Here is a 23,369-nt window from a genome sequence, read left to right as displayed (position 1 = left end):
CTCTATAGTATTTCCCTGTTGAAGATCTGTTCTTAATTTGTACTGAAATCTGTGCCCACAAACAAGCTCTTTTCCAAAGTGGAACTCTTGAATAAAGAGCAAGAATCCTGATTTTTTTTTTATTTTAAAATAAAATAAAGCTTTTAACTGCAAATAATACAGTAGATTGACTCCATTTTTGATATAACTTCAGAAATATATTAGCAATTTGGAAGTGTTCAACCACTACTTTACAGAAACAAATCTTTCTGATTGAGCTATTCATAGTGGAGATTCAGATCATTATTGAAATGCTCGCTATTGGTCATCTGTTTTGTTCTGATTAATGGTTTAATCTTTATAGTCTCAGCAAACTGCTAATACATGAGTTGTGATTACAGTCACTACAAACATGTGCAAGAACAGTAAATTGAACTTATTAACTTATGGAGGAATACTGTGGGTGTGTCAGGAGGATGGGGGGTGAGCGAGAATTTGCAGCACTATGTATTCTTCAGATTACTGCAGTATTTTGAGGCCCTAATTTAATCTTGGTGTCTCGTTTGCAAGACAACTCTCAAGGAGAGGAAAGAATAGTTCATGGATATGAATAACCCACGTCACTTTAACGTTTAAATTAGGGATGGTTCCCTATATCCTATAAATGGTATGTGGGGGGTTGCAACATGCCACAAGAGAGAAAGTGGGAACTACAGCTCCATTAGTCAACAGATAAATTCTTGACAGATTCAGCAGACATCCCAGTTAGTGTACAAGCTTCTGAAGAATTATGTCATAGTGCAACTGAGATATGATCAAGCAAGGTTACTCTAGAGGAAAGCCGAAGGGAAAGGCACAGGAGCTGCTGAATGTCATACAGCCATGTGCCAGCTACTGATGGTATCCCCGATCTGTAGAGCTTAAGGTGGAGGAGATGCTCAGACAGGGATGGAGAGGAGCTGTGGAAGTCTGAAGCAAAGCGGTGATTAGCTTGGGGCCAGATTCAGTGAGAATGAAACTGAAATAGACCAGTCCTGTGATGTCCATGTTTTTATAAAAAACCTTTGTTTGTGTTCTCTCTTTACTGGTATTCAGTCACTACATCTAAAACATGAACCGCAGTAAAATGCGAAGGGTTTTGCATGGCAAAAACCTCAGCCAGGTCTTATGTTAATTTGAGTAAGCTTGAGTAGTTTTAGATCTCGTGAAGAGCATCACTTCTTTGATAAAATTCATGCTGAAGAGATTTGTAAACACCCCATTAAGTCACTGTAAAAGATGCGATAGGATTTAGAAGGGGTACAAAATTGACAATCTGTATGTTTTGGAACATTAATTACAATTAAATCTTTACCACTACTGCTGCTTTAAGAATAAAATAATTCAAGATGTTAGGTTTTTATGGAATCTGCTTTGTTTACCTACCATATTTTAAAATTATCGTGGGAGTAAATATAACTTAAATTTATAGCTGGCAGGGAGATTTCTGACAGTTTTTGCATAATGAAAGTTTGCAGTGGGAGAAAATACTTAGCAATCATTTTATCTAATTCTGTGATATGAAAACTGGAAAGAAATACTTTGGTCTGACTGACTGGAGTCTGAACACTTGGCTTCGCAGATCAGACAAGCGGAGTTTGGTACCAAACTAGTCTCCAAATTAAGAGGGTATTAGAGCACCACATGGAAAGAGTTTGATTATCTTGAAAGTCCTGCTAGCTTTTGAGGGCTGGGCTCTCTCTCTAAACAACAATATCCATTATGCATTGTGTCTTAGCTTTGGCTTGGTGCAATCTGTCGTATTACAAATATGGCAAAGCCATATATAGTCCTGTCTAGTGACCCTGAGTCAGGCAGAAGGAATGGACAAATAGCATCAAACTAAGATTCCAAGATCCAATGCAGTAGAGAGAATTTCTCATTAAGTTAGCAAAGTTAAAATCTTTCCTTCTTGACAAACACGATTTATTCCATTCTGAAATGTTAGAATAATTTCATTTATGTCCCGCAGCATTCTGGACACACACACCTTTTTAGGTGTTGCAGGTTTACTTCCCAAGTCATGAAAACTCATAGGACAAAAATAATGATTTCTAATAAGTTTCACCTCTGGCTTTTTCACTAGAGTTAGAGTAGGCATAAGGCTTTGGATTCATTCACTCAGTTACTTATGTGGTACATCTTGAGGCTCTTAATCAGTACCCATAATAGGTTTTTTTTGATCCCAGAACTTCAAGTGCAACAGATCAGGTTCTCAGCTTGTGTAAAATACTGCTGACTGGAGTCTCTCACCATTTAGGCTGATTTTCTATGATATTTTCTATATTTTCAGAGTTTTGTTGACTTCTCATTCATGTTTTATGTTACACCATTTTAATGGTCTTATGCAATTGCCTACACATTTTTGTTCATTTTTCATTTTTAAACATTTCCAGAAATATATACATGCCATGCCTGTGAGTGTCTTGTCTTCTCTCCCTCTCCCTTTCCTTGAAAGAAAAAGGTTAGTTTATTTCACATCACTAGGTTATGAATATAGGTTATGAATTTATCATGAGTATCAGGATGTTCCTCACAGTTGTAGCCCTCACATTCCACTCCAGTGTTTTCTCATGAGCCAGTTTTAGGATGAAATTAATGAGAAACATCACTGGATGAATTGCTCAATTCTGAGTGTGCGTGTCTGTATGCATCTAAGACTCAGGAGGAGAGACCTTTAGGAAATATCCATTGTTAGCAGCCTTGAACTCTCCTACTAACACAAGGAATCTTACAAATGTGACTAGTGCGTGAGTGTAACGTTGTTTGTGTAGTGCGTCATCAAGAGATAGACTCTCATTTTCTGTGAATGTGCTTCCTCTGTTACAGGAACGTAGTGACTGCATTATTAACTCTTTGGATGGCTACATTTTTGTGCAGCTAGGCTCCTGCATTTAGGCTGTTCTTAATTTAAAGTACTACAGTGAATGTTTTAGTCATGCTCTCTTGAAATATTAAGGTAGATCCTGCAGCTTCTGTAATAATAAACACACTAGATTGGGTAAGGAGTGCAAAACCACAGGGATGAAACAAAGGCAGAGTGGCAACCAGGACATAATCCTGTATGCATAGACTCTCATTCAAAGCTTTCATTTTCCTTAACCACTTGAAGCAGCAGGTGTAGATATGCACAGAAGTGAGCTATGAATGCTGGGACAGAAATGATAAACAAAATGTAGTTGAACCTCAAAGGTTCGGTTGCTATCTAAGGCCAAACACCAAAACCAGAGTTATTTGTGTTTTAATCTGTGCCTATTTCACCTCTGCACAGTTGCTCGTATTTGAGCATCACGCTGAGTGCATAAGCAGCAGGACACGGTGCATTATTAAACTGTGTCGCAGTAACTTGGATCCAAGCACTGAGCTCTGCAGTAGCCACCTAGGAAGTGCGTGTTGCTGAGCGAGCATAATGACCGATGGAGTTAAAATGACATGGTTACTGGAGTACAGCGTTACTAACTGCTGTATATGATTCCAAACAGGTTGCCAACAAAGCTGAGTCCTAAACAGTGTTGAAAGTGAATTCTTAGAGCCCACCATGTGTTGAGTTGCAATGGAAAGCATGTGTTTAAATATTCAGAAAAGCATTAGCTTTAAGAGCCTTCTTGGGAAATCCAGTAACTGTAGCTGTTAAATTGCTGTTTTTAGCTGTGAAGAATAAAATCTTAAAGGAATACTTACTGTTTGAAGGCATTTCATGTGCAACAATGATGCTAATTTGTTATTCTCTGATCAATAATATCCAATTATTTCTACTGGAGAACATAGTAATTACTGAGACAGCTGAAGTTTGGGGTGACAAGTCTCTTACTCCATTAGTAAAGTTTGTGTGGAAGCTGCATATAATGACTTTACTCTTGCTAAGCATGCAGGGTGGCAGCCGTGCAAATGAGGAGAGAATAAATCAGCAGTGCAGCAAAATTGTCCTTTCTCTCTGCAGCTGTGGACAACTCCTGTGATGATAACATCAGAAGTTTGTGCCCTGTTCCTGTCTCACTTGAAGCCAGTGAGTTCCTGTATAGATTTCAGGACAAAATGCAGTGGGCCACTGAGCAGACTTCAAAATTGTGAACCAAAGACATCAAAACATGTAATGAAACTATTGAGATGCATGGATGCATTCCTTCCTGTTGACTGTCTAAAGATGGGTGGACAGCTGGGTGAATTAAGGTTAAAAACTGTGACAGCATGATATGCTAGAGCTTGTCTGTCAAATCCCTCTGTAGTTTCATTTTAGTTAGCAGCCCCCTGGCTGTCTTCAGAACAGTCTGGTCTTAATTATTGACAACAGGTTGGATGCAAAGTCTGTGAGCTGACAAACTGTGGGGGTGAGTTCAGAAACAACAGTTTATTTTCTTTAAACGTTCTTATTTATATTTGTAGCTGCACTTTTGTTTTTACAAAGCTGCATCTCTTTGTTATAAAATGTTATGAAGAGGACTATAGACCTGTTAACATTACATCTAAAAAGCATGTAGGCCACTAATAGTGACCTTACTCAGTCCCACATTTGGGTGACTGTTTCATTGCTACGAATTAATCTAGATGCCAGTTTCTTGGATAGTGTAGGCTACCAAAACTTATCTGGTTAGAGGTAAATTTTATCAGTTTGAGAGCTAAAGGTCCAGTTGGTGATAGCGTTTCTTTGCATGTGCCAGTCATTTCATAGAATCAGCTAGACTGGAAAAGACCTTCAAAATCAAGTCCAGCTATCAACCTGACCTACCAAGTCCCATCACTAAACCATGTCCCTTAGTGTCAAGTCCATGTTTCTCTTAAATACCTCCAGGGGTTGTGACTCCATCACTTTGCAGGGCAACCTGTTCCAGTGCTTGACCATCTGTGAAGAAATTCCTCCTAATGTCCGATCTAAACCTCCCCTGGTGCAGCTTGAGGTCATTGTTATGATGACATTGATAAGAGAAGGAGGTTGCTTCACAGCTCTGTCTGGGGGCGTGCAAATGTGTTCTTTTCATCTGCCTCCTAATGTCTATTTTCCAATAGATCTTTTTCATTGGGTTTCTTTTGATATCTCTGACATTTTAGAGGCTCTTATGAGTCCAAATGCTGTATGTGATATTTGCTCTGTTAAAATTGTTCTAAGGATTTGAAAGGGGGGAAGGGCTGGGACCTTTCCATAGAGAACTGCTAGCTATGCCCATGATGTCATTAAACACCAGTGTTTCAGGGAAATCAGCTTCCCCGCACTGTATGTTGTGATATTAAAATCAGTAAAAGTCAAACAGCTGTCTTGCATTGTACCTTTTACTATTTGACCAGACTAATGTCTGTAATAAATTTCAGCTTAAAGCATGAGTCATAGTTTGAAGAACGATGAACTTTAGTAACCACTGTAATAAGCCTCACGTTTTTTTCCCCCCACAACAAGTGTACATGTATAGGTTATACTTCTTTTCCCTAGGTAGCCAGGAGTATGAGCCTGGGTGAGCACGTGTAGCTGCTTCAGTCCTGAAAAGACTTAAGCAAGTATTCATTTTTTAATTATGAGCTTGCTGATCTTTTTTTTTTTTTTTTTTTTTTTTTTTTTAAGAGATAGGAATGATCTTCACTCAAGAAAATGCAATAGCTGCTATTGCAGGGAATCAACATTTTGCTGAGCTGGTGCAAGTCCAGAGCAACCTCCCAGAATGGTGGAATTCCTTCAACAGCTAGTAAAGCAGATTATATTTGATTGCTCTATCTAACCTTTCAAAGCTGGTAACACAGTTTTGTGATTCCCAGTGAATTTACAATGTTATACATGTGTCTGTGTCGAATAACTGAAAGCAGATACTCTGGATCACCACTGCGGCCAGAAAACGAGGAGTGGGTTGACCAGTGCCAAGACAAACATCTGTAGGACAAAAACAAACAAACAAAAACACACAACAACAATCAAGCAACAACAACAACAAAACACTGAAATCTGTGCTTTTGGGGAGTAATTTGCTTAAACAGGTCATGTTTATCTCAGCAAAACCCTCAAGAATGCTCATCATTAATTGCAATAACATAAACGTTAATAATCAAGGACTTCAGGAAACATTTACAGAGATGACAGTGTTCTCTAACTAAATTATTAAACATTGCATTCACATATGAATCCCAATGAGCCTCTGTACTAATGTTCCTAGGAATTACTTGGCACCGATTACAGGAAAAATAATTCTTTGTGAGGAGGTGATGAGTATGATTTTGAAATCCAGACTTCTGACAAATTAGTGACTTTATTTCCTGGCATTTACTTAGGGGGAAAATGAAGCAAAGATACAGCGTCACTGAAGCTGTTTCAAGCTAGCGTAAATTGAAAGTAAGGACAGCAGGATACCACTATGATAAGTGAGGAGGATGGGCCTGAACTTAGAATGGGTGTGACGGGGGGCATCCTACCCATTCTTCTTTATATGAGCCAGGTTATGCATTGTGCAAGCATGGTGCAAGTCCTGTAAATCCATGGAAGCTGTGAACAAGAGAAAAGAAGTAATGTAAATGTCTACTAATTAATGCTTAATAATTTACCTGCTTATCTTTCAAAGAACAAGATTTCGTACATGCTTATAGTATGAGCTGCTCTTCTGGGGGCAAACAAGGGGAGAAGGAGTGCTTATGTGGTGCTGAGCTATGGGAGCAGTGAAGAGAGATGACATCTTGTGCTGATCTCAAACACCCACACAATGAGATGAATAGATCATTGCTCCATCCTTAATTCCTGTTTACTAGGAATCCCACTTCTTTACTGGAATTGTCACCACACAAAAAATCATTATGCAAGTCAGGTTGTTTTTCTTATGGTACATTTCTTCACAGAAAGTGAAGAAGCAAAAAAATGCTAGTATACTTAAATTTTTTAAATGCAGTTGGAAGAAAAAACCATGATAGACCCTTGTCCTTAAGTAGCACCTCATGTCTCTTATCACATGCCTCACCATCGTAGTAGGATCAGACCCAGACTAGAGATTCACTTACGAGTTTGTTTATGCCAGCTTTATTTTCTTACTGCTGCTATATGGCTTACAATTTTCTCATATTGCGTATCTGTGGGGATTAAAGATGAATTGCTCTTTGAAGCCTTGATCGCTAGGAGGAGGTTTTTGAAAGAGGCAGGCTGTGCACTGTATTCCTGAAGAAGCCAAGTACAACCACTTTTAAATCTCCAAATGTTTCACAACTGAAGTCTGTGACTTAAGGGATTTTCATGCTTGATCATGTTGACAACCTAATGCTTTAAAGTGTCATTGGGCAGGTGGGGATGGCTACTGATCTACTCTGCATGGCTTGCTTTGAGGTTTAGCTTGTTTGTCAGTTTTAGGCATTATGGCAGGGGGTGTTACAAGTTCAGAGGTATCTGGAGCTTGAGATCCTTTTACTCAAACTTAATCTGTGGCCTTTTTACACATTTATTCCCGCTTTGTGCTTTTCTAGCTGACATTCTTTGCCTCAGTGCACTAACCTGCTCTTTCCCAGTTGAATTGCATCCTTCTTTTTCAGACCTATCTTTCACTTCAAGATAATTTTGAATTCTATTTCTATCCTCCAGCATATTGGCAATCGCTCCCAGTTTGATGTACCTACACAATTAATAATCTTACTTTTTCATCAGCTGGGTTCTTAAAGAAAACATCAGATTGTCCTGTTCTTAGGATAGACTGCTGTGGAACCTTGTGATGTGTATTCCAAAGATGGATTCAAAATCAGTTCCCATAACAAAGTATACATCCTGGCTAAAAAATTTTTTGAAATTATTTTTATATTGATTTGGGGAACCTAATGTGAAGTTTCTTCGTAAATTTTGTAGCATAATGTACTACCTTAAAAATTAGTTCTTATGCTTGCATGAGTGGAAACAGTTTAGTTTGGCTTGTTTCTTCTAAGAATGTAAACAGCTGTAAGATTGTTAGCAAGGCCACTTTGGCTGGTAGAGCACTGTAAGTGAAGGGAACACTTGGGGAAGCGTGCTGCTGTAAGAAAATCCCCTAATATCTGCAAAGTATACATGCTGCATCCCAGATGGAAAGAAAACTAGGCTGATTTATGCTCATCTGGTCCTATAGGCAGCTTGAGATAAAAATGTTCATGGCCCTGATTCTGTGGCATAGACCTGCCCTGAATTTGGAGTAGCTATTTTACAGAGGGGTCTGTTAACTTAGCTGGGGACCCTTATGCTAATAGCTGTTCTTTACTAAGTTATAGTCATTATGGATATGAATAGATGAGTTTTCTCCATTTTCTTCCTGTTATGATAGGAGAACTTTTGGGATTTAATATCAGGGGCCTCATAGAGAAGCAGATGTGGAAATAATCCCCTAGCAGAACTCATTCAAGGGGCCAAGAAATGCTTTAAGGAGCTGCCAGAAGTCAGGCAAATGCTGCAAAAGGAGGCAGACTAGTTGTGTCCAACATGGTTGGATGTATGCGTTGTGCTTTATTCACAAGCTTTCTATTTCTTGCTGCTGCTATTTCACTTTTTAATTAAAAGACGTGATTTTGGTACAATTGGAAGTACAGTAACCTAGATGTTGGTCTGTATTGCTTAAATAAAACTTTGTGAAGAGATGCTGGTGAAACAGACATTCTTTATTATCTTCTACATATTTCTGAACACAGTGTCAGGGTACGGAACAAACTCTGTGGATTCACCATGGACAGCTTTCAGCCTGGAAACATACAGGTTAAAAGGGGGCTACTCTGTATTTTGTTAAATGCCCTGAAACCCCTGTTAATGAAAACTGGTATCTGCAGTGTATCTACAGGTGGTGGCCTCATGAAGAAGTGAGGTTTCATTAATCTCACCCAAGCTGGTGGGTCTTTGCAAGGAGACTTGCATAGATTGAGAGGAAGAAGTGCTGTGTGCTTTAAACAAATAAGGAATCTTCTGGGCATGAGAAGTACCTACCTCAGCTCACAACCCTGTGTTGTACTCACAGGCTGAAACATTTTGCACTTCATGGATCACTGTCCTTAATGGGCCCAGTCCTGCTGAGCAGGCATCAGTTGACTTTGTAGGTCCTCCCTCTGTGGTAAAATTGCCTGCTGTCACTAGAATCAAAAAAGAAGTTAGCTGCCAAATTCATTATGGGATAGCAAACAAGGAACAGCCTCTTAGGATTGTATGAATGAATGTCCTTTGTGGTACACCTGTGTCTCTAACCGTGTTTGTGATTAAGTGCTCTAACAGGCACGTATTTGACAGCAAGATCTTTCTAACACCTCTGGCACCAACTATGGTGAAAAAACACCTCTACAGGCCTGTTGGCACCTTCCTGCATTTGAAAAATATACTCCTCTGTGCAGTTTAATCCTGATACTTAGTGAAGACAGTTTTCGTAGCTGTAGACCATCATGGCTATAAGGGAAGTTTAGTACTTCTAATTAAACAAAATATTGCCTTTCTCTGCAAACTTCTCTTTAGTAATGAATGAATAATGTGTTAAACCATTATAATCATTAAATATGTGGAGAAGAGGGTACACTTATTTCAGTTTGCTTTTTAAAAAATGGCTCATTAATAATTTAAAACTCTTTGCTTCAGGGTTTTTTAAATACCTAACTAAAAATTAGACTCCTAATTACATGTTAATAGTACAATCTGGCAAAGTGAGAGGGAAGAAAAGAATTGTAATCACTTACTCTCCCTGGTCTTATTTCAGCAAGTTATTTGAACACATGGTTTAAAACCTTCACCAGTCAGAGAAGAAAAGGGCTACAGGCACTAATCAGCATAAAGATGGCAGCAATAGGAAAAAATGATGTGGAAGTGTTGTCCTGTAGGGCTCACTATTAGAAATGTGTGAAGGGTGGAGGTTCCCTTTCAAGAAAGGCTTTGAATTTAGAACGAAACCAGAATTGCAGTGAAGTATCTTTAGCAAAGCAAAATTAAAGACAAAAACAAACAAACAAAACCCACCAGAAATCATACTACTCTATGTGAATACAGAAATTTCATTTCAGCAGAGTGACAATAGTTCATTTTGGAAGGTAGCAGGAGGTTCTTTGGTGCACTGGCTTATTTCCATCAGATATCCATCACGTGAGCTTTTTGGGAAAAAGGATGTCTTGTGTTCATGAGACTTCATACGTTCATGAGTCCTAAATAATTGTGTGTAGTGAACTGCTTAATATGCAATGGTTGGCAGATACTAGTGGAATGAATTCTTGCTCTTTAAGAAAACTTTTTGAATGCACTGTTTTTTTCTGTGAAAGTGGCAGATTTTGCTGCTACCTTTCTAATGAGTGCTGTATGCAGTAAGTATTGATGAAGCAGTTTACTGCTTTGACTCACTCCTGGTGACAAACTATCGTATTTTTGTGCATTTCAAAACGTTTCTGTTGCTCTTTACTTGACTTAGACGAATCTGCTAATTTTTGTCCTGTATCAGCAACTTTCCTTCTGTCATTAAAGCTCAAATTTCTGCTCAGTTTTCTTCCTTACTTCCAGATGGTCAGAAGAAAGAGAAAACATGAGATCAAAGGGAGAATGTTTTAGTGGTCAGAGGTGCCTGCAGCCTATTCCACCAATTCTAGGGCCAATCTTGCTTGCAAATTAAATGAACACCTTTATCAGTAGGAAAGTTAGGACTAGCACAATAACAAGAAGTGAGATGCTTTTTCTTTGTCTATGTGTGCTCTGTGTGTGTTGGTGGTCTTTTTTTTTTTTTTTTTTTTGGTAGTCTTCCAAAAGATACTGCCAGCTTCTAGGCCTAATGCAACTTTGTGGACAGTGATACAACCTCACTAACTTGACTTTCACGATTTTGGACCCCCATCACTTGTGATGTATTTCTAAGTGGGACCATAGACATGTATCAGACCTGTCAGTAACACACAGAAGTCTTGTATGCCAGCTGCTCCCTGTGCTACAGGTGTGAACGAGCATTTCTGTGTAATGTCTCATGCTCCCCTCAAGCAGAAAGTGTGCTGATGCTGCAGAGTGCCCTCCCCACTCTCCTGATATTCTCCGTGTTGTATCAGTACAGCAGCAACTGAGAAGCAATTGTTAAGTAATTCATAGAGCTGCAAAATAACTGAACTGGATGCCAAGACTTAGTGAATACACAGCTCAGAGAATTTGTAAACAATCTAAGTGATTAATCTTGATGTCCTCTTTTAAGGTTTTTCCTGTTTAAAGTAAATAAAATGAACAAAAAAAAGATCTCGAGGAAACAGACTTCTTATATCTACATTGAATTCAGCCAAGTAATTGCAGATCCTGCACTTCAAATATCTTGACTGAAGCAGAAAGTTTATTTCTACCTCCCTCCTAGGGAGAGGACCAATGGGGAGAGTTAATGATTACCGGAAAGCAAGTTATTGCTTTCTTTCAGCTTTCTTCCCTTCCTATTGCAGTTGCTCAGACTGTGAACTGAGACTTTCTTACATGCTTTCATAACAAACAAGAAGTTGAGCAGAAAGAAGTATGCTATGCTTTAATTTGATTGGGGAAATAACTGAAATCACAGTTTAGGGGGAAAAACAAACAAAACCTTCTCCAGGTCAAGATAGCCTTCTGGCACAGAAAAGCAGTGGCCTAATTAGATATATCTAACTGTACTTTTATACTGGCCAGTGCTTATAAACAATGGCCTATGTCTGACAAAAAGCTGAGGAACACACTAAAAATTTGGCTGTATTTTCGTGATAACTGCAGAAGTAAACTGAAGTTGGAGGGATACGATCTTTTTTCTTGGGATTCAGAGTAGCTGGGCCTTTGGTTTTCACTCAAATGTTGAAGGGGTATGATTTTTTTTTTCCTATGATTTCCAGAATATTAGTATTTTGTTCCTCTGCAGCTCTGAAAGTACTGTATAAAAGTAAATAAGAATAAATAGAGAAGTCTTAGAGATGGGGGTGGGTGGTGGGAAAGCAGGAGCATATAGATAAGGAATCACTTGCCCCAGGATCTTATCAAATCGGTAGCAAAGCTGAGAACTAAGCCCAGACATCCTGGTTTTCCATCTGGTTCTTGATTTATATTGTACCATGCTGTTTCTGGTAAAACTATTTAACTGGTCTCTGGTTTTGCCAACAGAATACATGGCTGCTTCCCGAGTGGTTGCACTCCTATAAACAACCCAGGTGAGAGGGAAGTCTTGCCATGAAGAAATTTAAAAATGGACAAAAGCATAGGAAGAGAGCTAAGGAATGAATATAGCTTGTGTTTTAGGATTTGGAAATGTTGAGAGTTTTTATAGGATTTGGGACCGCAATACACTTCTATTTGCAGCTGGAATTATGGGCTCCATAGAAGTGATATGGGGAACTGTGAGTTGAAACTGAGAACAAAGAACAGCTATAAATAGTCTGTAGACTTTCTTCAAGGTGAACAGGATTTCCTCTTTTTCATATGCCTGCATTAGTATTGGAATTAGAGATCGTGACAAGTTATCCAGGCCTATTTTTATACAGTTCCAATTATTTAAATATCTCTGATCACTCTTTATTTTAAGAAGTATGCATGTATTTAGAATTTTATGATCCTGCCAAAAAAGTTAATTGCTTAACAGCAAGTTTTGTTGCTGGTCCTATAGATTACACAATCAAACCCAAATTCATCGCTTTGTGCTGTCTGCTTCATCCTACATCAGTTGTGCAAAGTGGTCTTGAGCCTAGTAAATCTCTGAAGAGATTGCTCTTGAAAAGAGAGGGTTCCCAGTGTCATACACCAGACTCTACGCAAATCACGGCTGAAGAAATAGGTTGTCATCATGGCAGCATGTAAGTAAGCAAGGTGTGTGCACCAGAACAGCCAGCTGGCTGCTCTTGGAGAAACCAGGCTGTAATGGGAGCCCTCCCAGTCATGTGAAAGTATGCAGTGACAAGCTCCACGAGCCCAGCTGAGACTAACATACATATCATTGACATACTGAGTGGATAGATGTGGAAAAAAACAGAAACTTAATGAAAAATCAGATGAAAAAGCAGAAAAACTGACCTGTTGATAACTTAGATAAAATCTTTCTCTGTGTTTCATTCACAGAAGTTGTTAGAAAGGGGGGAGGAAGGGAATGAATTTTGAGAAATATCAAGCTCTGCTCTCTTCTCAGCCAGAGGGTGAAATTAGGCCAATTAAATATCCCACAACTTTTCTTTAAACTTAAGCTGTTACTCCAAAGTACTCTGGACTATTTAGAATTTCAGAAAAGAAGTAGGATCAGGTGAGTGTGCCACAAAGCGCAGGCTCCTCAGAGACTTGTCTTCATCTGGGGATTTCTTGGGGTACTGCTTTCTGGAGCTGTTTCATGGAGTCATTACTGCACAATGTTTTATTACCACATACCACATGCATCAGTGGAATGTCACACACGTGCTACATCAAGGCTAACAGAAACAGACCTTTACTCTTTCCTTTTATCTGCCATCTGAGGCTCCAGAAGAGCTGCTCAGTAGGCATTACTTTATTTTGCAGATAAGGATGTGATCAGTACCATAGAGTTTGATATCTAACAACAGTCAAGTTACTCTATGGAATTCCTCTTTCTTCAGGAGCTGTTTTTTCTTCAACACATTAGTGATGGGCCCTAAATAACATTAAAAATAGCTATGTCCCATTGCTGCTTCCCAGACCAAGTGTTCCCATGTGCTAGTGGTTTGTCTTTGCTTTCTGTTTGTCCCCACAGGATCTCAATGTACAACCCTCAAAAGTTTTTAGGTGTAAGCAACTCTAATGTTTACTTGACTTCCCAAGTTGTTGTGGCGATAGTACAGAAAAAGAGGAACAGTATTTTAACCGTGGTCAGGGGTCTTTCTAGTGCCTCTTGCTTCTCCGTCTTTATTTTGGGGACTGTTCTCCCCATCCTTTTGATCATATGAAAGGCTCTGTGTCCCTGCTTTTGCCACAGCATGGTTCCCTGGAATTCGTCTATTCCAGTGGATCTGAAGCTCACAAGCCACATTCCGTGTTTTCTCTTCCCCATTCTGACAAAGGCTCTTTAAATATCTTCACACATCCATGTTGTGGTGCCCATTTCCTTTTTCCTTATGTAAAGAAACTGGTATGTACTCTCCCCTCCCTTCTTGCCTATATTTAATTTCCTGTCTATGTTTATTTCCTCTCTGGGTTATGTCGCTGAGATGAGAACAGTCCAGACTACAGAGACATCAAACATGATTTTTGGTGAAATTATACAAATCACTAAATGCGCAGTTTATATACTACCACGTGATGCATAGAAAACCAAGTTCGATGTTCAATCTTACTTTGCCTTGCCAGCAGAACAGACACAATCCGTCTCTGTGGTGGAATGGAAGACACCGAAAACTTCTGCTTGCATCATGGTGGTGGTTACAGCCCCATTTTCAGCAGGTTTGAGTGGGGTTTTCTTTTTTTCTTCTCCCCTGAGCAAATAAATAAGGTGCTTGGAGTTTTATGAACTGAGACATCTTAGTATGCTTGGTGTAATAGAGGAGAAAATACCAAAAAAGGATGCACTGACCTCAGTTCTTACAGCAGCAAAATTTGACATCTACCATTTTCCATTTATTTCTCTCTCCTGTTTCTGAAACACAAGCTTATTTAAAAAATGAACAGAAAGGAAGTCTCCCTTGGAGACTCCAGTGCCTTTGCTGAGGGCTAGCATAGCTTTGCTAAGAATCAGTAAACCATGTGAAGCACCAATGCTGTCAGGTGTTAAGTATTTTATGGTGGTTTGCATACAGCATCAGGTCTTCAAGCTGCTGTCATAATGTGGGAATCTTTCATCCTCTTTTAGAAACTGATATTCCAGCCCACAAGGGAACAGAGACAAAGGTTTCCCCCATTCCCCAGCTTTCAAAGGCAGAGAGGAAAATAAGAGCACCAGAGTTGTGACTTAAAACTCCTGCAGTTGAGTGTCTGGGGTCTGGCAATCCTGAAATAGCTTTACAGCAACAGGACCGAAGTAGACTGCATCTGAGTACAAGGATTTCCCCCTCCTGCTTTCTGTAAGAGAACTTCTTGTTGAGGGTTGTGTTGAAGAACACCTTCTACACTCTGTGCTTACAAGGATGGGCTCTACCCTGTCTGAAAGGGTCTGGTGAAATGAACAGTGGACTTGCAGGCAGCTGGACAGCTGGGTGGTGTGTCCTGTTTGACTTCTTGTATTACGAACAAGTCGATTTTAATCTCTACTGACTGGAGGATTCTTGAGAGAGGTCTCAGGAAATGGAAAGAACTGTCAGCCTATTGCAGTTTCCGTAGAAAAGCTGCTGCTATTTATTGTTCTTTTTCCCAGAGAAAACATCTGCTTTCAGAACAGTCCAGGACTACTAGAAAATAAGCCACTTTCAGAGCCTGGCTGCTCTGAGAACAGGCAGCAGTTTGAGGAGGGGAAAAGAGTTTACCTGCTGCCTCCTTAATACCATGCTGTCCAACTGACCGAGTCCTCTCTGTCCTTCGAATGGGATGACAGACATCTGAAAGTCCTCCCTGAGCTCAGCACGATCAAGGTTGCCTGCAAGGGCTTACTTTGGATTGCAGGCTGTTAAACTGAAAATTACTGAGGTCTTCTCTCGTGGCTGAGCACGGAGACCGGCCTCTATTTTGCCCCAGGCAAAAGATATTAAGTCTGTGTGGAAAAGCAAGTATAATCTGCTTTTCTGATATTTAGTGGTGATAATGGGCAGGGATAAGGGCTGCACTGTGCTAGACACTGTTAAATTAATCTCTGCCCTGCAGAGCCCCCATTTCGAAAGACAGCAAGACCCCAACAGGTGTTAGGATGGAGCTATAAGTACAGGAAAGATGGCATAAATTTTGCATAAATTAATATCACAGTGATCTTAATTGGCATGGGAAGCACAGGTTAGAGCAGTGCCAGCAGGCAGCAGTCTGTTGGCATCAAAGCAGCTGTAGGCATCGTTCTGGTTCAGCTGTGGTAGGGTGCAGACATGTCAGCTGCTTTGGCAGCGCATAACCACAGGAAGGAGAACAGAGGCTGCTGCTGCCCAGACTCCCTTTTCTCCTCCCTTCCTCCCCGGCTTCCTTCTCTTTCTCTCTTCCTCCTTTTGCAGATGCCATGCGCTGACACTTTTGCCCACTTGGGTGGAAAGGCTTGGGGCACTGAATCGGTCCTCTTACAGACAGAAAATTCCTGTTGGTGTGCAGCTGAGGGCGGTGACAGGGCCAGCTGCTCCATCAGGCAAGAGATTTTGAGGCCACTTCAAGCCTTTTCTACCTGCCTGTTGCACAAGGGCAGCACTCCACAGAGGCATTTTCCCAGCGGTGTCAGACCCTATAGGGATTCATGCTTTAATGAGCTAAATTATCCCTGCCCTTTAAGTTCACCAAATTGCTGGAAGTACAGGCAGACTAACTGACTCCTTATGTCTTCTCCACATGCCTGGATTTCAGAGGGACTTTGGTGTGGCTGAGAATTTTCCACTTCTCCAGACATTTCACTCTTCCATTGCTCTTCTACACTTTATTCTGCTTGACTGCAGTCCATGTTTTCCAGGTGTTTGGTGGAGAGGATTTCAAACGGGACATTTAAATCCTTTCTGCTTAGTTTGAGAGGGGCCTGACAAAGCAATGGGTCAGGTGTGGTTGCAACCTGAAGTCCAGAGGCTGGCATTATTTTCTGGCTATACCAAATTATTTTTGTGGACTGGCTTTCCTGAGGGACTCTAAGGAAATATTTGTTTGCATAGCACTTGAAGCAAGGGATTCTAATTCTGGTACCAAGGCTTTGTGGTAGTTAGAGGGAGGAAAAATTTCCTTCTTATGGCTAAGTGCAGGGGCTGATGTGAGCCAGGCGGATGCTGAGCCATGTAGCCAGACAGAAAAAGAAACTGAGAAAGTGTTATGGCTTGAGTAAGGGATTAAAATAAATAAATAAATTAGATTCCCTAGAAAATGTTCACTAAAGGACTGTCTTCTGCTAAAATCTAGTGTTGGGCAGGATTGTGTTTAGGAAAAAGCTGAAGTCACTGAGATGTTGGTGCTTCTCTAGCCTGTTCACTAGAGACAGGCCAGGGCTGGGTACCGTTCTGATGGGTTTGATGCCTCCTTGTTCCAATGTGCTTTCAAAGAGCTAACACAACAAAAATCCACCTCTCTTTTCTTCAGCAAGGGAGACTTTTTTTTTTTTTTTAATAAAAAAAAAAATTAATTAACTAGAAGCTAAATTTATCAACCTGAAATTAATCTACTCAGAAAGTTCTTAGCCTGCAAGTTTTAGTAACCATTTTCTCCCTCTTCTGGCTTCATGGTCTGCATTCCTTTGCTTCTTTCAAACACTTATAAAAAGCTGTTGATGAAGGAAGTGAGAATTGGTTTGAGCCCACTGGTGCAAAAAGTAAAATTTATCCTTTTCGATTTTTCTCCTGCATTGGACAAATGGTGGAAAATTGCTTTTTGCTCATAGCAAAGACGCAGAACAACACCGGTTTTAAAAAAATATCAAAAAAGAAAGTTGTAGGAGTGTGTGCTTGTTGGAGGGTTTGCAAAGCTGATGGCGATTTTGCTGCTGTAATGTTTTTCCTGATTTTACTTCAAAGCTTTATACTTTTGGACTTGAAGAATACCCTTGCTCAGAAGCAGTTGAACTGAATTGACTTAGATTTGATTAATAATGTAAATGCTGTATGCGTATCCTATCGATTGGGAATTTTTGTGTCCTCTGATCGTCTGTCCTGTGACCATTTTTTGTGGTCTTCCTGCGCATGGTTTGTGTAAGACCTATTTATAGGTAGTCCTCCTTCCATTGCGCTTGAAACAGTAGGGAGAAGCAAGAGAGCTGAAACAATCTGAGTGGAAACATCTCACCAATTTTCTCAGTTGTTTTCAGGGGAAATTTAAATTCCTGGTTCTTATTCAACTGCAACAGCTTTTACAAAATAAATCATCAGATCCTCGTCCAACCCAATGACTTACCTAGTCTGGGCATACACCTGGATGATTATAAACTTATGCCATCTTATTTCAAGGTAGTAGTTCCCTTAATTTCCTCTTTTGCGTTTTGGTGTTTCTTTGAGTCATTAGATATCTACTGCCTACCAGAAGGGGCTGAATCTGCTTGGTGCGTTGAACACAAACACAAGTCAGAGAGAACACTCGCAGTGTTTGATACGGTTGGTCCAGCGGGTTTAGTGGAAGATATGTGCCTGCGTAGAGAGTCCTGTGAAACCACCAGAGAGGCTTGAGTAGCAGGTGTATAGAGGACAAAGAGCAGAATTAAATCAGATGCTGTGTGGAAGGGTACAAATATAAAAGGCAAGCAGATCAGAGGTTTCTCTGGGGAATAGCCCTGAAGAAAAAGGGGCGCCTCCTGTTTAAACTCAGTGAATTCTCGGTTCAATGATATTGTGAAAGGTGGCTGATTGCATTATAGGGTATAGATACAAAGCAATTTCTTCCAGGGCAAAGAGGTTATTTTTGCCACTTTTCAATGTATTGACGAGACTGGATAAAACTTGATGCAAGTACTTTTGGTCTCCATTTTCCGAAAAGAAATGCCAGCTGACATGGAGCTCAGACTAAAAGAAGGTCAGCTAAAAGGATAAGCTTCAAGAATATGACCCATGGAGGACTTAGTCCTCACAGTTCTGTAGGCTTTCATGAGTAAAAAAAGAAAAGATTGACATCAATAAGAGATGAAGAAAGAGGAAAACCATGTATGTTACTAATTGGCATGTAGGTTGTCAGCTTCAATATAGAAACAATAGGAAGAATTGGTGGAGTCCTTTCAGGGTAGAGGTGAGTTATGCTTTTAGGGGAAAAGTGTTTGTTTTGCCATATGTATGAAGATATAAAACACCTAGCCTGGATATAATGAAAACACCATTTCTTAGGTGCATCATTTGGATGTGTTTGGAAAATAAAGCATGCACTTTCAGTTTGATCCCTTTAAACTTAAATACTGCTATAAAAGCTTAGTAGTGGAGAGAAGAGGTACATTGGAAAAGGTGAGTCATCCATAATAATTTTAAAAGAATTCTAAGAAATAAACAAGAACTGGGTCTAACATATTTCTTTGTTCTGAGGAAAAATAAACTTATTTAGTTTTCACTACCATTTTCACCTTTGCATGAACTATTACACCACCCAAAATTCATTAGAAGCTACAGTAGCATTCTCTTGGGGCTCTGACAGCTGTCTTAGGAAAAAAAAGAATGTAACCATATTACTTTATGACCCCCTCTTGTGTGACCCCCCTCTGTGAAGTCAAAGTAAAGCTGTATGTTTATATGTGCATACTAAATATGAGTAGGTGTCTGATGCAGACTTGTGGATCTTTTTCTGCCCAGCTGTGAGCATGAGAAGAGGAACAGTGCTATGGGCAGACTTTACATGCAAATCTCAGTTCCACAACTCAGTCCATGTCTGTTACAGCTGACCTCTACTTTTTAGGAAGCTCTGGACTGAAACCAGAGATGGAAATGAACTGAACACTCACATTTGAAAACTCAAAGGTCTGCACTTTGCCCTGCATTTTACTCCATGAATTTTGTGGTCTTGAAGGGTTGTTGGATCTGTATTTATAAAAGGCAGAACTTTTTTGGGGAATGTTCAGGATCAAAACTATTCTCCTGACCAAAATTAGCTGAAGTTATCAGTGTTTGATTTTCTTTCATGGAAAGACAGACTGGCTATGCATTTAAAACTTCTGTCCATATTCATCATCTCTATTCTAATGGGGTAATTGAGTAGCAGGCTTATTGGAAGCTGATCTTTAATGACCAGTTGATAAAGTTCACCACCCATCTCTACAGTATAAGGATGCAAAACCCCTGCACATTGCCTTGGAAGGCAGGAGCTCAGTCTGGTGGAGCACAGAGCCTTGGAAAGTTATACTGCACTGTTCTGAATGAAGGCAAATGGAGTGTATGTGGTCTGTGAGTGTAATTGGGAGTGTTTGAGTATCATTATTTGTAAGATCTCACCTAGGTAATATGTCCATCCCCAAACTCCTGAGAGATTTTATGGTACCATCCTTTGTATCTCCTTGTGGCTGCTGTAAGCAGCATTGTCACCTAGAGTTACTTAGTGTAAGAGGCATCTAGAGATGAATTTTTTAAGCCTGTTTTAATGTTAGTTTTCAAATCAGCTGGTCTTATTTCATGTTTTCAAAACACTCAGTATCTGTAGATAATTAACTCACTGTAAAAAGACAGTTGTTATGGAACAGCTGCAAGGTACGTTCCTCCCTCAGGCTAGGTCTTACATGGGGTCTGACAAAGTCACATCAGGCTATCATATAATTTTTTTTTAATGTACTGAATATGTTGCCTCAGGGTCACGTTATTGGTAGGAAGTCTGAGGTGATTTATGTCATGCCTGCACATCTTCCACCCACAGAGGTGCTGTGGACACACTGAGATGCTATGATCAATGATAAGGAGGAGGCAGTCCTCTCATAAGGCAGCGTGTCGCTCAGGCTTCCTGCTTTGAGTGATGAATTACAGGGACACAGAAGAACAGAGGCTTCTCTGCACAAAGTTTGTGGAGGTTTTCCCTTCAAAGCCATCTCCTGAAATGTCAAACACTAAAACTTGCCTTAATGACAGGAGCGCTGGCAATTCTCCAGAAGCCTAGAGGTCTCAGCCAGTAGGCACAGGTGTTATCTTTGAACGGGAGGTACAAAGAACAAAAACCAAGTGGAATGGAGCACAGCCTGAAGGAGCTTTGAGATCATCACTGTCAAGAACAAGACTCTAGGCCCAGTGACTCAGTCCAATGACTTGTGTCTCGCTTATGGGATACATTGTGATCCCAGGGCACTAAGTGTTGCTGACAGGTACTGCCCTGGAGAGCCCTTTCCTTGCGTATTTCAGCTTTAAGATCTGACAACTGCCTGGTTGTCCTGACAAAAACCGTGCTGAATCAGGAAAGCCTTATTGGCCACATAATAAGACTGTTAGTCAAGGACAGGACTGCAGAGAGAAGGGTTTGGATGACTTGGGAGCAACGGAGAACTTTTATCTAAGCTTGTATTGGAACTCAGTTTGCATGAAGTAATGAGGATGGACGTGAAGCTGAGCTGTCCTGAGTTCATGTCCAATCATTAAATTTATCAGAAGCATTATTTCCCTTCCTTATTTTTTAGTTCATCTTTTACTGAAAGTTTTGTTTCCCCTGTACCCCCACTCCCACTCCCCCAGTAAAATAATAATAATAAAAAAGTCCTCAGAGATGGCAGAAGACTAGCTTACTCATTCTCATTTTTCAGTCTTTGGATGGATTGTGAAAGAACAAAACCAGACAATTAGATATTGATAGTATCTTCCTGGAACATCCCTAGGGGTTAAAAAACAACTGCTGTGGTCTGATCGGAGATTCCTAATAAATGCAAGGACTTCCTGATAGCTTTCCTTGGAAGGGAGAACATGGGGAGGAAGTGGCTTGTGAATGTCTCGAATCACATTACAGGCCATTAGAAAATATCCTGAAGTAGCCTCTCCTGATTGGTATTTTAAGGGTTTTGTCTCCCTTGACTGTAGCAGAACTCATTCAGTTGGCCAGTTACGACAGGAAGGATATATAGCAGACTTTGGGTAATAAGTGTTTAATGTTAGCATCTGCATTTTCTCAGCATCACTCAGACACTAGATCTGTAAAAGAGATACCAACTCTACAGGGATCTAGAGCCATAATGCCCCAAGAAATTTGTTTGTTTGTTTGTGTTGTGGCTTTTGTTTGTTTTTTAGTTTTGACAAGCACACACACAACACTCAAAACCCACAACATTTTTATTTCAAAGTTTTTGCAAGTAAAGAGGGGAAGGAAAATAGCCAGAAAATAATTTTAGCATTGGCAAAAGCCAGCAGATAGGTACGTTATTCCTATTATGTTCTTCTGGCAGACTTTCATGATAATCATTCTCAGTGTACAGACGATAGCAGGGTCACTGTGTGGCCGTGTTTCTGTGGAGTAATGGTGCCAGTGATGTATTGGCTTCAAACCCCCTTTATTAAATTTCTTCTCCTGAGTCAGATCCTCAGATGGTGAAAATAATTGCATCCTTGGCAGAACATCTGCCCCTTGTTATAATTTTAAAGTTAGAAAATCAAAACTGGTTGGATGCAGCTATGTGTATTCCTTCATATAAATAACCGAGTTGTATTCCCTTCTATTTCCACATCACTCCTTCAGCCAACTGATATGTTGCTTGACAATTTCCAGTCACGCATCCGATGCGTGGATCTGGCAGATGAAGGGCAGAGCTGAAGATAACGGCAGGTTTCTCATGCACACTGGTGGCACAGGATGTTGAGTCAGTGAGCAATGGGGCAAGAAGTCAGGCCCAGAGCCCAAGTTACCTCGTCCTTCCTCCCTGCTGCTCCCCTCAGAAGACTGCTTGTTACCAAGGGCCCAGATCCCAGATGGAAACATGTATTGTAGTAGAATCAAACCTTGCAGACAGATTTTCAAATAGGCCAGGGCCCATGACCCAGGCTGTTGTTTAGCTGTGCCTCAGCATGATCAAAAAGATGAGTGGGAGGGGATGCAGCTAATGTGCTGGGTGACCTTCACTGCGTGACTTTATGTCTTTGCGTCTCTATTTCCAGTAACATGAAATGAAGGTTACTACACGCATCTCTAAAACTGCTGCTTGAGTTTCTGAATGTGATCCATTACTCAAATGTAGGTAACTCTGAATGTTGCTGACTTTCTGAGATGGTCTGTCAGGTTTACGTCATGCTTCTAGTCGAAGGAAAAGGAGTTTACCCTGTTCTGATGGAAAGTAGGAAACTCCATTCAAGATTGATAGAATATTTAAATCCTTTACTTTTAGATCTGATTGAACATTTATTTTTAAAGGAGCACTTTAAACAAATTGTCTTTTGCAGTTTTGTGTATAATGAAATACAATGCGTTTATTCGTACCACTGAGAGTGGAAAATAAGTGTAAGATGCATCTCAGCTTTTTCAGTGTAACGTGAGACTCAAAATGACTGGACCAAGGATGATTAAGTCTTTCTTGCCTCTCACCCACTGCCCCCAAATATGTTTTGGTTAAATTGACAGAGTTGTTCTTATGCTTTTAGTCATGTGAAGCATGTCACAAGTGTCGATAGCCCTGTAGGAAGGGCAAAAAACCTGGTCAGTGACACAGTACAAGTACAGCTTCCAAACTCAAGCATCCCATGGTTTATTTCACTTTTCAAGTTCTGTTCACCATTTTGAAAGCAGATAGAAGATTCTGGAAGCCAGCAGAAAAATGGACAGGGCCATGGAGAAGGACTGTAAAAAATGAAGCTTAAGACTGTGAAAGCCCAGATATCTTGAATAGTTTGATGACTTTGAAAATCATTGGAAATCTGTACCTTTTTAGGTGTCTGGCTTAGTGGAGCAGGATATATTCAATAACTCTGTGGCACTTCTAGGGTATGGCCTGTGGTACATTTTGAAGATGAAATACTGCCTGCAGTTCCTCCCG

General features: G+C 40.2%; 1 protein-coding gene across 15 annotated transcripts in view; it reads left to right on the top strand.

Moving 5' to 3' along the window:
* The window catches only part of LOC121075688, a 231,188-nt gene that overhangs the window by 32,684 nt on the left and 175,135 nt on the right, over positions 1-23,369 (top strand). For 10 of the 15 annotated variants that reach the window (XR_005823110.1, XR_005823108.1, XR_005823120.1 and 7 more), the window contains 2 exons: positions 3,959-4,108; positions 5,570-5,690. The exons of 2 other annotated variants lie outside the window; for them this stretch is intronic. The gene's annotated coding sequence lies outside the window, so the exon portion shown is untranslated. The remainder of the gene's footprint in view (positions 1-3,958; positions 4,109-5,569; positions 5,691-23,369) is intronic. 3 more of the 15 variants (XR_005823112.1, XR_005823111.1, XR_005823126.1) reach the window with 2 other exon arrangements.

Source organism: Cygnus olor, chromosome 1, assembly GCF_009769625.2.
Source record: "Cygnus olor isolate bCygOlo1 chromosome 1, bCygOlo1.pri.v2, whole genome shotgun sequence".
In the NCBI taxonomy this organism is placed as follows: Eukaryota; Metazoa; Chordata; class Aves; order Anseriformes; family Anatidae; genus Cygnus; species Cygnus olor.
This window is presented reverse-complemented; position numbering and strand designations above follow the sequence as displayed.